The sequence below is a fragment of the Aplidium turbinatum genome, chromosome 7 (assembly GCF_918807975.1).
Source record: "Aplidium turbinatum chromosome 7, kaAplTurb1.1, whole genome shotgun sequence".
Lineage (NCBI taxonomy): Eukaryota > Metazoa > Chordata > Ascidiacea > Aplousobranchia > Polyclinidae > Aplidium > Aplidium turbinatum.
In genome coordinates, this window is record NC_137478.1 from 30,339,049 (window position 1) to 30,351,863 (window position 12,815).

Here is a 12,815-nt window from a genome sequence, read left to right on the forward strand (position 1 = left end):
GTAGGCTATCGTTGACATGGGGTCCTGGAAATACTTTTGGAACAAGACCTGAGATGATTTTAGGGGCCTTAACTTTTCCAAGAGACCCCACATCGTATTCATTAGATAAAATGCATTTTTCTCGGAAGTATCTTAATTAGAAGCCCAAAGATTTCATTGGTATCGGGGACAAATTGTCCTCTTAACGGCTCAGCTAATGACAACAATAATCTAGATACGAAGGGATTGGGTTTTCGTTTTGACGGCCAGAAATAAAAATAAGCTGAACCGAACCGAACCAGCTCAGCATAAAATGTCTTCACCGAAGCGGATTGTTAAATTTGTAGATGATATTGTAGACTTAGGCCTAGCCTACTGTGTAGGCTATTATGCTTTCACAGCAGTTCAGATGCAAAAACATTTGAAGCAAAGGAGAGAGCATTTGAAGCAAAACCTAAATCTTGCAAGGTTGCAAAATTCCTATCTCCGTTTCAAGACAATGGTTGGAGAAAGTTTCCTGAATCTTTCAGCAAAGAAACAATCCCCGGGAAAGATTCTTAAATGAAGACCCGTATTGAGTTACCACAATGCTCATGCGATACAAAACTGAAAGGTTCGCATTGCAAGGTTTGTAATATGATTCAAGTGTTTCAAATTTAGGATCTAAAGAAATACTACGCTTTCTTAACGTCAGTAAGACGAGCGATAACGTTGAATTGATATTTAAAAAACTTTACTCAGTGTTTGTAAAAACAATTTTGGCTCATGACAGCTTAATTTCACAGCGGTTTTTCCCTCAATAAGGGATATTCAAAAGCCAAAGCTTAAAATTGCAGATTGTTTTTCAACAATAAAATTTTTATTTTCACTTGAATATTTTTAAATGACATCTTTTAACAAAAGAGTCAAACTCATAATTGAGTGTCAAGAATTTTGCTATGAAATCGCTTGGTTATCTTTTCTCATAACGCGAAACCTGCTTGTGGAAGTTCAAGATAATGTCGTCACCACCAGGGCCGTTGAGAGAATATTTTGTCCCCATGAAAACAAGATCCCCAGTACCAATAATATCCTACACCAAGAAACTTTTAAGAAAAGCGCACTATATTATATTTAAAGAAAAGTGGCTGTTTTCTTAAATTCCCGGGCCCCTACTGTAGAAAAGGTTATGGGCCCCCAAAATCACCCCGGATCGGAGCACAAAAGTACCCCCTGGACCCCCTGTCAACGCTACTAGTCACCACTGCAGTAAAATGAAACTGAAAAGAAGAAATGAAACGAGGTTTCTCTTTGTACTAATGGTCATGTTTTATTCTAATAATGAACTTCAAAGCTGGCAAACAAAACATGACATCTGACCATCCTATGTGCGTACGTTTTACGTTTAAAATAGACATTGGAAGTAAAACTGTGATCAATAACTCGATTTCGTTTTGTTTTTTCCAAGTAGGAATTTCCAGCTATGCCAGTTCCCTAGTCACAAAGCGCAATTGTAACGCCTACGCCAGGGGCGGGGAACCTTTTTAGTATTGCGGGCCACATAAAATGAGAAATAACACAGGCGGGCCACTAAAAATTTCGAAATTTTATTTACAGATAAAAAAAATACAGCGAAGACAGTTAGTAGACAATGATTTATTTCACTTTCACAGCTAGTGGGATGGCTGAAAGTTTTTATTTTTGGTGAATCGTGTGATATCTGCTGACACAGGAAGATGTTGCAACTCTTATGATATTGTAGTTGTTGCAACTCTTAATTGTAACTCAACTCTTAATTGCAATTCTTAATCTTCTATGATGGATTAACTAGTCATAGAAGGCCATTCGCAATATACCAAGAATGCACACCCTACTCTTTCTTGAGCTGTTGTTTCAATATATTTTGGGTTAAGAAATTTTGACGCGGCCACATGGAACAGTCACGCGGGCCGCATTTGGCCCGTGGGCCGCAGGTTCCCCACCCCTGGCCTACGCAATCAATTGCGTTGTGACCAGGAAAGGCAGTCAGGAGAAAAGAACTGGACGTCCTGTAGTTTCAACAATGTGTAACCTTGCGCTGCACAATGAGAACATGCCACGCAGGATCTCTACAATGAACGTTTCGTTCAGAGTTTTCTTTATTGCAAATCAAATTTTGCAAAAGCAATTTATTTTCGACAAAAATGTTGTTTTGAAACAAAGGTTAACTACTTAACTTAAAACAGACAAAAATCAATTTTTTTAAAGATGTTGTCCAAGCAAAGAGTTAACCAACGTGACTAAAGTACTGCAAGAAAGCAACGTAGCAGCATAGAAAATCGCAATACTTAACATATAATCCACAATTTTATCCATACAGATAAATTCAGAAGAAAATAGTTTTACGCCAAAGTTTTACGATTCTGTTGCAATAAGAAAATTAAAATCGACACTTTGACCTGTCCTAGATGAGCAAAGTTATTTGACCCGATTTGGCCACTCAAATCATTATTGCGTCACAGGCGAGTTGTAAGTGACTACTTATAAGGCAATGAATTTAGCAACGATGACGTAATAACTAGTGTTACCCTGAATAGTAGGATCGCAACTTCGGCCTCATCAGTACCGCCTTCAATACTAATCTTTCGTTATTTGTAAGATTACTTAATCTTAGTAAATTTTTCAATTCAAAATCAATGCTTTATTACATCACACATGATTGAAAAGTATTTATTTTTTATTTTTTTGAAGGGCCTGGTGCAATGCAGTTACTCATCATTGCATCCTTCCACACACGATTCTGACGAGTTTAATCCAGTTCAGACCCACGTGAGATTTTTCAAAGCAATTGTGACCATCAAATGTAAAACTTACGTCATAATATGTTAATAAACTTTCAAGTAAACAGCTTTCCAAAAAATCCTGAACGTTTCGAGTAAGGCATGTTTTTCCGTGACATGCATTTGCATAAAAACTGCTGCTACAAACATAAACATTTCGTAACACCAAGTAAAAGAATAACTTTGTAATCGTCTCTCAAAGTGTTTCAATTGGGAATTTAGTGAGAGATCAGTTATTTACTCACTTCCTGGTTTCAAAAAGGAAATCTTGTAATTTGAAAACCTTCAAAACAAGAAAATGAACGGGTGTACCAGCAAACATCTATAGGATTGGCCCATGATACCAGAGAAGGATCCACAGAGGATACAAACTGATATGAATGAATCAACAAGTGAATAAAAAAATAATGTTATTAATTAATGTTATTAATGTTATAAATAATTATTCTTCAAAATAAGCTTTGCAATTCTAATATTGAAGACAACGAATATTTATATTTTCTAAGCTGATCAGCAAAGCATAGACAGGGTAGTACTTTCCATACACATGTCTGGGCAAAGCGAAACATCATAAACAAAAATTAGGGTTAAAAGTACATTTATTATATTGAAGCGCAAATGATATGCTGTGAGACATTGAAATAGAATTTTTTGCTTTGACTGCACGATACGGTAAATTGTCTTTGTCGCGGCCCAATTTTGCAACTGCAAAGTACCGAATTCTGCAATGACAATCCTAAAATTCTGCAATGAATCCTAAAACTAATCCGGAATGGTGGGTTTGGTTTTTGAATCTTTATTCTCTAACTGACAAAGCCTTGATACATTATTCCTGGTAGTTTTGCATATTTGCAGAGGCTCTTGACGCAGGGCTGGTTACCGAGATTGGCAGAGTGAAGTTTCCGATTGTTGAAGTAATTGTTGCTGGGAAATTATTCCATTCACTACGTGCCGCTGAGTTGCGAGCAGTCCTGAAAAGCGTTGCTCAAGCGCACACCCCGAGAGTGGAACCAGCGCCACGTGATCTTGAGCCGGGCGAGTAACCACTGAGCTAACGGGGCGAATAAACGCTAAAGAATAGTATTACAACTGGACTTACGGAAAAATGCGAAGCATTATTTTGCGGCCAATGACGTAGCTAGAAAGAAAATTTTAAACCCATCTTATTTTTGGAGTAAGGTAAGATGAACAATTTTTGGAAACGATTGCTCCCCCAAGCCCCCGTGGCTACATTTCAGTTTCCAGCCACCTACAAATTGAAAAAAATTTGAAACTTGTTAAATTATAGGTGGACCGAACCTAAAAGCACCCTCTGAGCCTCTTTGTCGACCTATCTGGATGCGTGTTTAATCGCTGTTTTAAATACCGATGAAAGATCGTCAATTACGCATCAGGGTTAAACGTTGAATTCTCACCACTTATGGACTTCGATTGCAAACGTATAGTCCACTCTGCACGAAGACCTTGACTAGTATTACTTCACTATAACTGGAATGGGCGTCGCGATTTGAATTTTCGTTTCCTCAGAAACCCACTTGCCCCTATCAATGATCTATTTTCTGTCATACACAGCCTGGTCGCTTCGCCAAGCTTGCTCGTCATATTTACTCATCTCACACTTTTCTAATACTACAACGCACATCGCAGGTCATCAGGTCAAACCAGTAAAGACCACTAAAGTCACGCAGCATTTAAAAAGGTTAGGAAAATTTCCCTATCGCCTGATTCCATAAGAAACTGCTCAAGAATTCACGATTAGCGATTGTTCGTTTTTGTTTAAGATACTTCACAGTCATTCCATAAAAGTTTAAGTATTTTTCAGACCTGTGTATATATTGTCTAACATCACAATAAGGCGTAAATATACATTTGTGAGCTCATAATAATATTGTGTATTACCAAACAGTTTCGCCAACGTAGCTTCTTCCATTTGAAAACAAAAATTTTAATTGGAGGCAGAAGATAGTTAAAGTCACACCTCCAGAAAGCTTTTGGCAGTGACGTTGTTAGAAAAAAAATTTAAGGGACAAAAGTAATTGTTGGGGGCGAATATTTTAAAACTTGAAATGAAGAGTAGCCAAACATTGCTAGTCAATTGTGATTTATAACCAACGTAGGCGTTTGCTCTTCTTCAAAATAATGTCGCTAAACAGTTTCTTCATCTAAGGTTTCGCTAAGTTCTCTTTCTATGGAACACAAGGTTAGTGCTGATAATCTCTCTGTGCTCATTTTTTTGGGGGAGAGCAAGACAAAAGTGGGGGAGGATTGCTTCCCCAGGCCTCCTGTAGCTACTTCCCTGTCTTTTTTCTTTTTGGAATGCTTCCAATACATGAACGAGGTTGCAAGGGTTGCCAATTGAACATGATATTTTGCCCAGTTTGTTTTTTCCCTTAGTCAAATATCTCTCATAATACAGGGGTACAAACTTTTGTCTCAGAACCCACGTTTGTTCTATAAGCAGTAGTTTACAGGGGGTCCAGGTGGTACTTTTGAACGAGGGATAATTTCAGGGGCGGTAACTTTGCAAGGGAATCAGGAACATGAAGAAACCGCATATTCTTTGGATATAGTGCACTTTTTTGAAGTGTTTAGATTTGGGGCCAAATGATGTCATTGGTAGGCCAAAATTATCTTATCGACGTCTTTGACTGTGGCAATCGCCTACTTGTCATTATGAAAAGGTCAAATGTGCATCTATGGATATAGGGTCAAGAACTCAAGATTGTTAATATCCATGGCTGGCCGAGCTATAGATTTTGGGTCAAGCTGAGTGGCCTTCCACCGGTGTACTGGTTAACCGAACCGCTCTATATTTGTCTTGTGGGTCAAAAAACAATCGGAGTAACAAGATACGTTTAAAGAAAAAACAGTTCATTCATTAATGTTGCCTTTTCTTGCCTGGAGTGCAATGGAGTGCAATGTAAGGTAATTTAAGACAAAACCTTTTGAAAGTTCACTTCACAGGATTAGCGCATTGACTAGTGTCCTTTTGATAGAGCTTTCTCAACAACCACTTCGCGTCGACAAACATCCATTCCAACAGCTTCCTGTTGAGAAGCATCTTGAGCAGCAGTTGTCAACTTGAGGTTTTCAATTGGTTGTTGCAACAGAAGCATACCAAAGGCAAGTCAATCGACGTAATTAAACTGAAACCAGCAGATAAAAGAGAGAAGTAGATGGAGAGGGATTGAGCGAAAAATCTCAGAATGAAGCTTGAATCGAAAATACAAAATGATTGTTTGAAGACGGAAGCCAAAGACGTTTTATCAGTTATCATAACAAAACAAAATAAAAGCGACTTTGTTTTTTTAAAAAGTAGTTTTTGAAGATAGGTTTTGTTCAATTTACAGCGGTTAAAGTATAACCAGCTTTATACAAGCTGTTTGCATTAATGTGACGCTTTTGCGCATGCGCGTAGTCATGCGCACAAATCAAAATGACCACTTTCCCGTGTTTTGCAATGAAGCCAAGACTTGAAAAATGTTTAAGGCAGTTTTACAACATATTAAATGTGTTTTACTATAGTAGCAAATAATATTTGAATTTTAAATGTCATAAACAAAAAGTGACGTCCATACAATATAGGCAATTAAACACGAAAAGTAGTTTTCAGGGGAGGGGAGTTTGGAGGGAAATTTCAAATTGTTTTTCCATAAATCTTAAAATGACTTGTTGTAGGCTAGGCTATTCTAAAACCAGGGCTAAAGTTGAAATTGAAAAAGCCGATTAATCCCCCTCTCCCCCCTACTAACACTATTGTTGGCAGCGTAGACAACGAGATAAACTTTTGTGGCAAAGTTATTTCATCCACAATTCTGAAGAACTATTTTTTGACTCAAACTGAATCGAAGAAAATCGAAGATGAAACTCTTCAATTCAAGATTATAAACCTACTTCCAAATATTAGTTATAAAGCGCTCGAAAGTTAGGCTACATTTTTTAGACTAACATTGTATATTTCGTCATAAAATACAAATAGAATGGAGATCAGTTGTCAATAGAGATCAATTCAGTTGTTCCAATTCCAACGGCTGCTTCTGCTCTTCAAAGATTTTCTTTCTGGGTACGTCACTGTTTCCCATCACGTGATTGATTGAAACACCGTTGTTATTTTGCTACTGAACACAAGAAATATCGCTCGCTAAGGGCGAGGCAGAAAAAAAATTTGTGAATTACCTGAAATCAGGACGTGACTTCCGATTTCCTGGATAAAAGTTGTGCTCTTTTCAATTGTTGTCCTTTGTGAGTCATCTCTCGTTAATTGCGTAAATCGAGCTGCGTCGTTTTCGGTAGCGACGCAACTGAGTGATGTCATTCTATTGCACCATCTATTCGTTGACAGTCAATAACCTAAACTTATTCAAAATTATTTATAGCTCGAGATCGACAAGCAGCATAATATTTTGCGACAATTGGAGACCTATAATCCGGTGCAACTACACGCCTAATCATCGATGTACTTTGTCATTACTCTCTGCTTGAAATTAACATTGCGTAACGTATTTGCTATAATACATGTTTTTACAGTAGGCCGGTTGAAACAGGAATGCTTGAATTCTGCTTTGTTGACCACGCTATAAACGTGATTTCGCTAAAGCAATTGTTAATTGTTTACTCACAGACTTCAATATGCTCACAAAATTTAATTAATTGCATCTTTGTCATTTTATTTAAAGGCAGTGGAGGAAGCAATTCAAATAAAAATTTAAAACTCTCCTTTCAAAAAAAAGACTTATTGCTTCAAGCGTTATACGACAAAAAGATCTATTTAAAATAACCTGTACAGTGTTAGATATCTGTCAATTTCCTAACCCAGCCAATTTTCATTTTAAAATATGTTTTTTAGCTTTCCCAAGTTGGAAATTGTCACGCGTTGAAACTTCCTTCCACAATATCCAACGGTTTAATTGTCGCAGTCTGTCGATGTTTCACTTTAAGTTAAAAGGCTTCAGTGATGCAGCTAAGGTTTTCAGCGTCCGAGGACTTCAAAAGTTAAAAAATTTGTCTTTCCGTCACCTGTGCTTCACTTGAAACGGAATCCAGAAAATATATTTTGTGGATTAGAATGTTCAGCTTTGGTTTGTTGGCTATCATAAATGCTGCAATTATTTTAAACTTGCTTCATGTTACTTCATTTTTGACTTGTAGGCTATTGTAAATCCGGAGAATTAAAGTTAACTGCTTAAGCTAGTTAAATGAATCTTCGCATTACGTAAGTACAAAAATTATTCATTTAAATAATAATCGCTTGTTCGAACATTACACCTGCCACCCCAACAAAAAGTTCACGATTTCGTTTGGTCATTCACTACCACCTAGTGGAGATGTTTTCTGTTGCTAAGAATCGCGTCGTCTCTGCTCAAAATTTGGTTTCATTTTGCACAAATTGAAACATAGCGATGGGAGAAAGGGTAGCCAGCAAAAAACTTCAAAGTAGGTAAATAAGTATAATAGCGCATGCTGGAACAAAAGGTAAAATGCTTATTCAAAATATTTAGGGAGGGGAACAATTGCCCCCTTCACTACACTCTTAGTGATCAACTATTTGCTGACTTCAAGATATTGTTTTTTGATGTACTGTAGGCTACAAATGCTGAAAATTGAATGAGGCTGTTCACCAGGCATTAAATTAAATGATATGAGATGTTCTACTGGTGCAAGTATACATCTTGTGATAGTTTAGCTTAATTTGCGCCAGTAGAACATCTCATATCATTTATGCTACAAATATTACATATAGCATGTATTCAAACTTATATATTTGAAAATATTTTTCGATGGAGAAATACGGGTAGCGGTAGCCTAAACCCAGATCACTGAAGTTGATTGAGCCTATGTTTTGATCAGCTAGGCCAATAAATAAATTTATTTTCTATTCAGCAGCATCAGCGAATTTTTTGATAAGAGAAGAATCAACAAAGAATAATTCCTGCTGAATGAAAGACAGCGAATAGACGAAAATTTTTTGAAACGAAACCGGACATTGCGATCTCGACAGCAAATCAATCGTTTTTTGCAATGATTTAACGTTAGCAGACGTCGATTTGTATATTATGGGATCATACAACAATGGACTTCATTGCAATTGTTACCAATGCGTCATTTCCTCTTTAGTCACTAGACTAGACGATAGAAAAGTCTTGAGGAAAATGAATCACTCAAGCTCAAAAGTTTTTATCAGTGGTTTTTATTTGAGGCTGTCAAGTGTCAAGTGTAAACGAACTAGTCTAACTGTGACGGGATAGCTGGGGTTTAGGATAAATCATCGAACGCGCAATGACAGAATGGTGTTCTGGCAACAACTGTTCCATATCGTTGTTTCGCTTTTTAATCTGCAATGAGGTTGTTCAGGATAAAATTCTTTCAAACAAATTTTTTTCTGCACTTTTTCGTTTCGTTGTAAATTTTAACCAAATTATTTGCTAATTATTCGGACTGCAGAGTGTTTACAAAATGTTGGGTCTCCAACACAAAAATCTGTATTGATTTTGTTTCTAATATAAGCCAATTTTTTTTTATAAAGATCGTTGTTTCAAGACAGAAATATTCGCTTCACAGTGCCTTAATGACACCCAAACCAATTCTCCCAAAGGATCTTAAATGTCTCAAATGTAAACGAAATTTTAAAGTCAGAATTGGACTCATCAGCCATTTAAATTAGCATTTTGGTATTGGTGTTTGGTAAGACCATCATCCTCGAAGACGAGGGATAATCATCATCACTTTGCACTACTTCGTTGTGCATAAACTAGCTATTGTTATTCCACAGAACAGAATATTGTCGTGGTGCAAAGTTTGCCAGGTGAGGTCTTCCTTAATGGTTCATTGCACACCAAGAGGGAAGCAGACACTTTTAACAAAATGCATAGAAAGTTGAAATGCGCAAAAGACTTTGTCATGTCGCAACTACGACTTCTGTTTATTATTAGCGCTTTCAGATAGCAAGTTTGTTCTAAACCAGCATTTATTTCAATTGAAGGGTAATAATAGTTTCAATTGAAGGGTAATAATAGCCACTGAAACCACGGATCTCTGACCGAAACCGAGACTTGAAATAAAAAATAGAAGACTAAGCCAAAGACTGTATAGATTGCATTGCGGAAACGTTCTTAGAACAAACAGAGACATTTTCGATTGCAGTTGTTTCACACAAGACTATTTATTTTTAGATTTGGGGTAGAGCATACAGCACGTAGGTTCAATTATATTGATCAAGTTTTAAGTCTGCAACAAGTTACGATTGTACTGCTAAAACCAGGTTGTCTGCAGCGACTCATCCACTTCTCTTTGTCGGTTGCGTCTTTAATTTTGTCTAGGGACAGTGGAAAATCTACCATCCCTAATTTTGTCAAGTCATCCTTCACGGTGTATTCTCACGTTTTCTTTGATCTTCCTTTTTTTGATTTTATCAGCTTAATTCTATTCTTATATTATTTGTATAAGAAGTCCAACCCATCTCAGACGATGACTACGCAAGTAGCCTACTCCTAAACATCCATCCACTCTCTCAAGCATGGGCTCCGTTAGAGGGGGGACCGCGGGGGTGATTACCCCCCCACCAATCGGAGTGGGGGGTAACTAATGCAAAATTACCCCCACTAATGTAGAGATAAAAATATCATTTTTAATAATTTTTTTACTTTTGTGTTTTATTTTCATGTTTTTATTTTGTTGCACAACTTTTGAGGTTTTTGCTTGGAAACTCCGACTCGCAAGACAACGTCAAGTCATCTACACAAAAATATATGCATCGCAATGCGCTATGTGTGACGTCATGTTTCTCACTGCTACAAACTGTTTAATTTCGCTTTTACCACTCACGAACGAAACCCACCACAGTTGCATTGTTTCAATGTCTTTATATTTTCGGTTTTTGTAAAAGTTAATGCATTTTAGCTTCTTTTTTTTTCTGAATTGAATGTAGGCCTGCCCTACACCCTAGATCAGCGCTACTCAACTGGCGGACCGCGATCCGAATCCGGACCTTCTGGGTGTTGAAGGTGGATCTCGGGCTTCTGGAAGAATAACGTCATTGCCGCATTTTAGGGCCCCTTTAAACAGATTTCCATTAGAGAAAAGCGATTTTTTGTGATTATCCACGGAGCTGGGGGCTTCGCCCCCAGACCCCCCAACGCTTTGCCGTCTTCTCTGATGTGCGATCCACACAGCTACACTACAAAGAAACACAATACATTTTTTCTTTTTTTTATTTCTTTGTTTGTGTCAGTCAAAAATCCAAGTCGTGTTACATACTATACTGAAAAGTGTTTCGGTGCTCGTGGGCTACTGGTTGTTTAATTTTCGTGGTTGCATATGAAATATTCATAATAAATAACTTAAATGGACCTTTGCTAACATGAGTTGAGTAGCCCTGCCCTAGATGCTGAAACTTTTTCTTTCACTGCGGATGTTATGGCACAGGTTATCGTGTTGTAAGTTATTCATGCAATTGCAAATTAAGTTATAAAAAGCTTTGACCTTAACGCTTTTGATCTTTTTAATCTAACCATTTAGCGTCTGAAGTACAAAATTTGGAGGACTTGAGCCAAGGAAGAATACAGAGAGAAATTTTTGCGTAGGCCTACGCCCCTCTTCTAGTCAAAATTGTCTAAAAACCTCAAAAAATGTGGCAAATGTTAAAGAGCTTTTGCTCGCTATTTTAGATTCGTTGAAATAATTTTTCGATTTTAAATCGTGCTGAAAGGCAAAAATTTTGCGCCTTCGGCACGAAACATGCCGCCTGAGACGCTGTATCAGAAACTGAAGCTTTCAGTAATGCGAAGGAGGGTCTGGGGGGCGACCTCCCAGAATGTGATGCAATAATTCAATAAGCCCCCTGTCGATGTCAATACATCGTTCCCGCCACTGCTTAAATTACCCCCCCACTCTCAGGAAGTGTCCGGAGCCCCTGCTCTCAAGACATCCTTTCTAATTTTATTGAAGTGTCTTGTCACATACCATTCGAACCATCTTCAAAATGAACAAAAATCTTAAAAATTGATGATCTTGTTTATTCTTAAATCCAGTTCAAGAGTTGGTAGACCTTAGTTCGATACCCTGCCGAGTCATTGAAAGATAGTGGGCTGCATAGAGGAGTGATGAGGGTATCGGTTCATCGTCCAAGAGCGCTGCTCCCACACAGGGCTGTGGATTTGTTTGTACGGTAATACACTTATTCTCTGTATCGCGCCCCAAACCTTCACCAAAAGATAGAAGTGTTGGTTCTTATCAGTTTTGTGAAAGTCTCCGTTTTGACTTTGATTACAAATTTAATATATTTTTCGCCGACTCCACAGCCCTGGTTCGAGACCGCTTGAGAGAATGCAGCCGTGTCTTTGGCGAGAGCTCAGTGGTTACGAGCCCCGTTAGCTCAGTGGTTACGCGCCCGACTAAAGATCACGCGGCGCAAGTTTGACTCTCGGGGTGTACGGTTGAGCAACGCATTTTCAGGACTGTTCTCCATTCAGCGGCACCTAGTGAATGGATTAATTTCCCAGCAACAACACTTCAACAATCGGAAACTTCACTCTGCCAATCTCGGTAACCGGCTCTGCGTAATGTTCTCGTCTCGCCGCGCTTGAGTCAGTCTCCGTTTGTAAAGCGCTGTGAGCGGCGAATGATTTTGTGATAAGTGAAACATTGCTGTATAATTATTATCATTAATTTCTCACTCCATTTTGCTTCAATGAAGCCTGGACTTCATACCGAAGCATTAAGGTCGACTATTATCATTGATCAAATCTTACAGAATATAAAACTTTATCTTTGTCTTTATCAGTTTGATAAAAAAAAAATTCCTGACGAGGACATCTTGTCGAAAACGTTGGATATTTGATTTGCGTAATTTTGTGTTTCTGTAAATGTAATAATGAATATGTTGAACTTGATAACGTTGCTCGGCTTCGTATGCCTATGGTTCAACAAGACAAACTCTCCACCGAAGCTCTATGATTAAAAATTGTAAAAAAAAAACTTTCTCAAAATGATATTTTTAGAACTCCCTTCTTAGCGTTGGTGAATGGCCAAGTGTTATAGCAT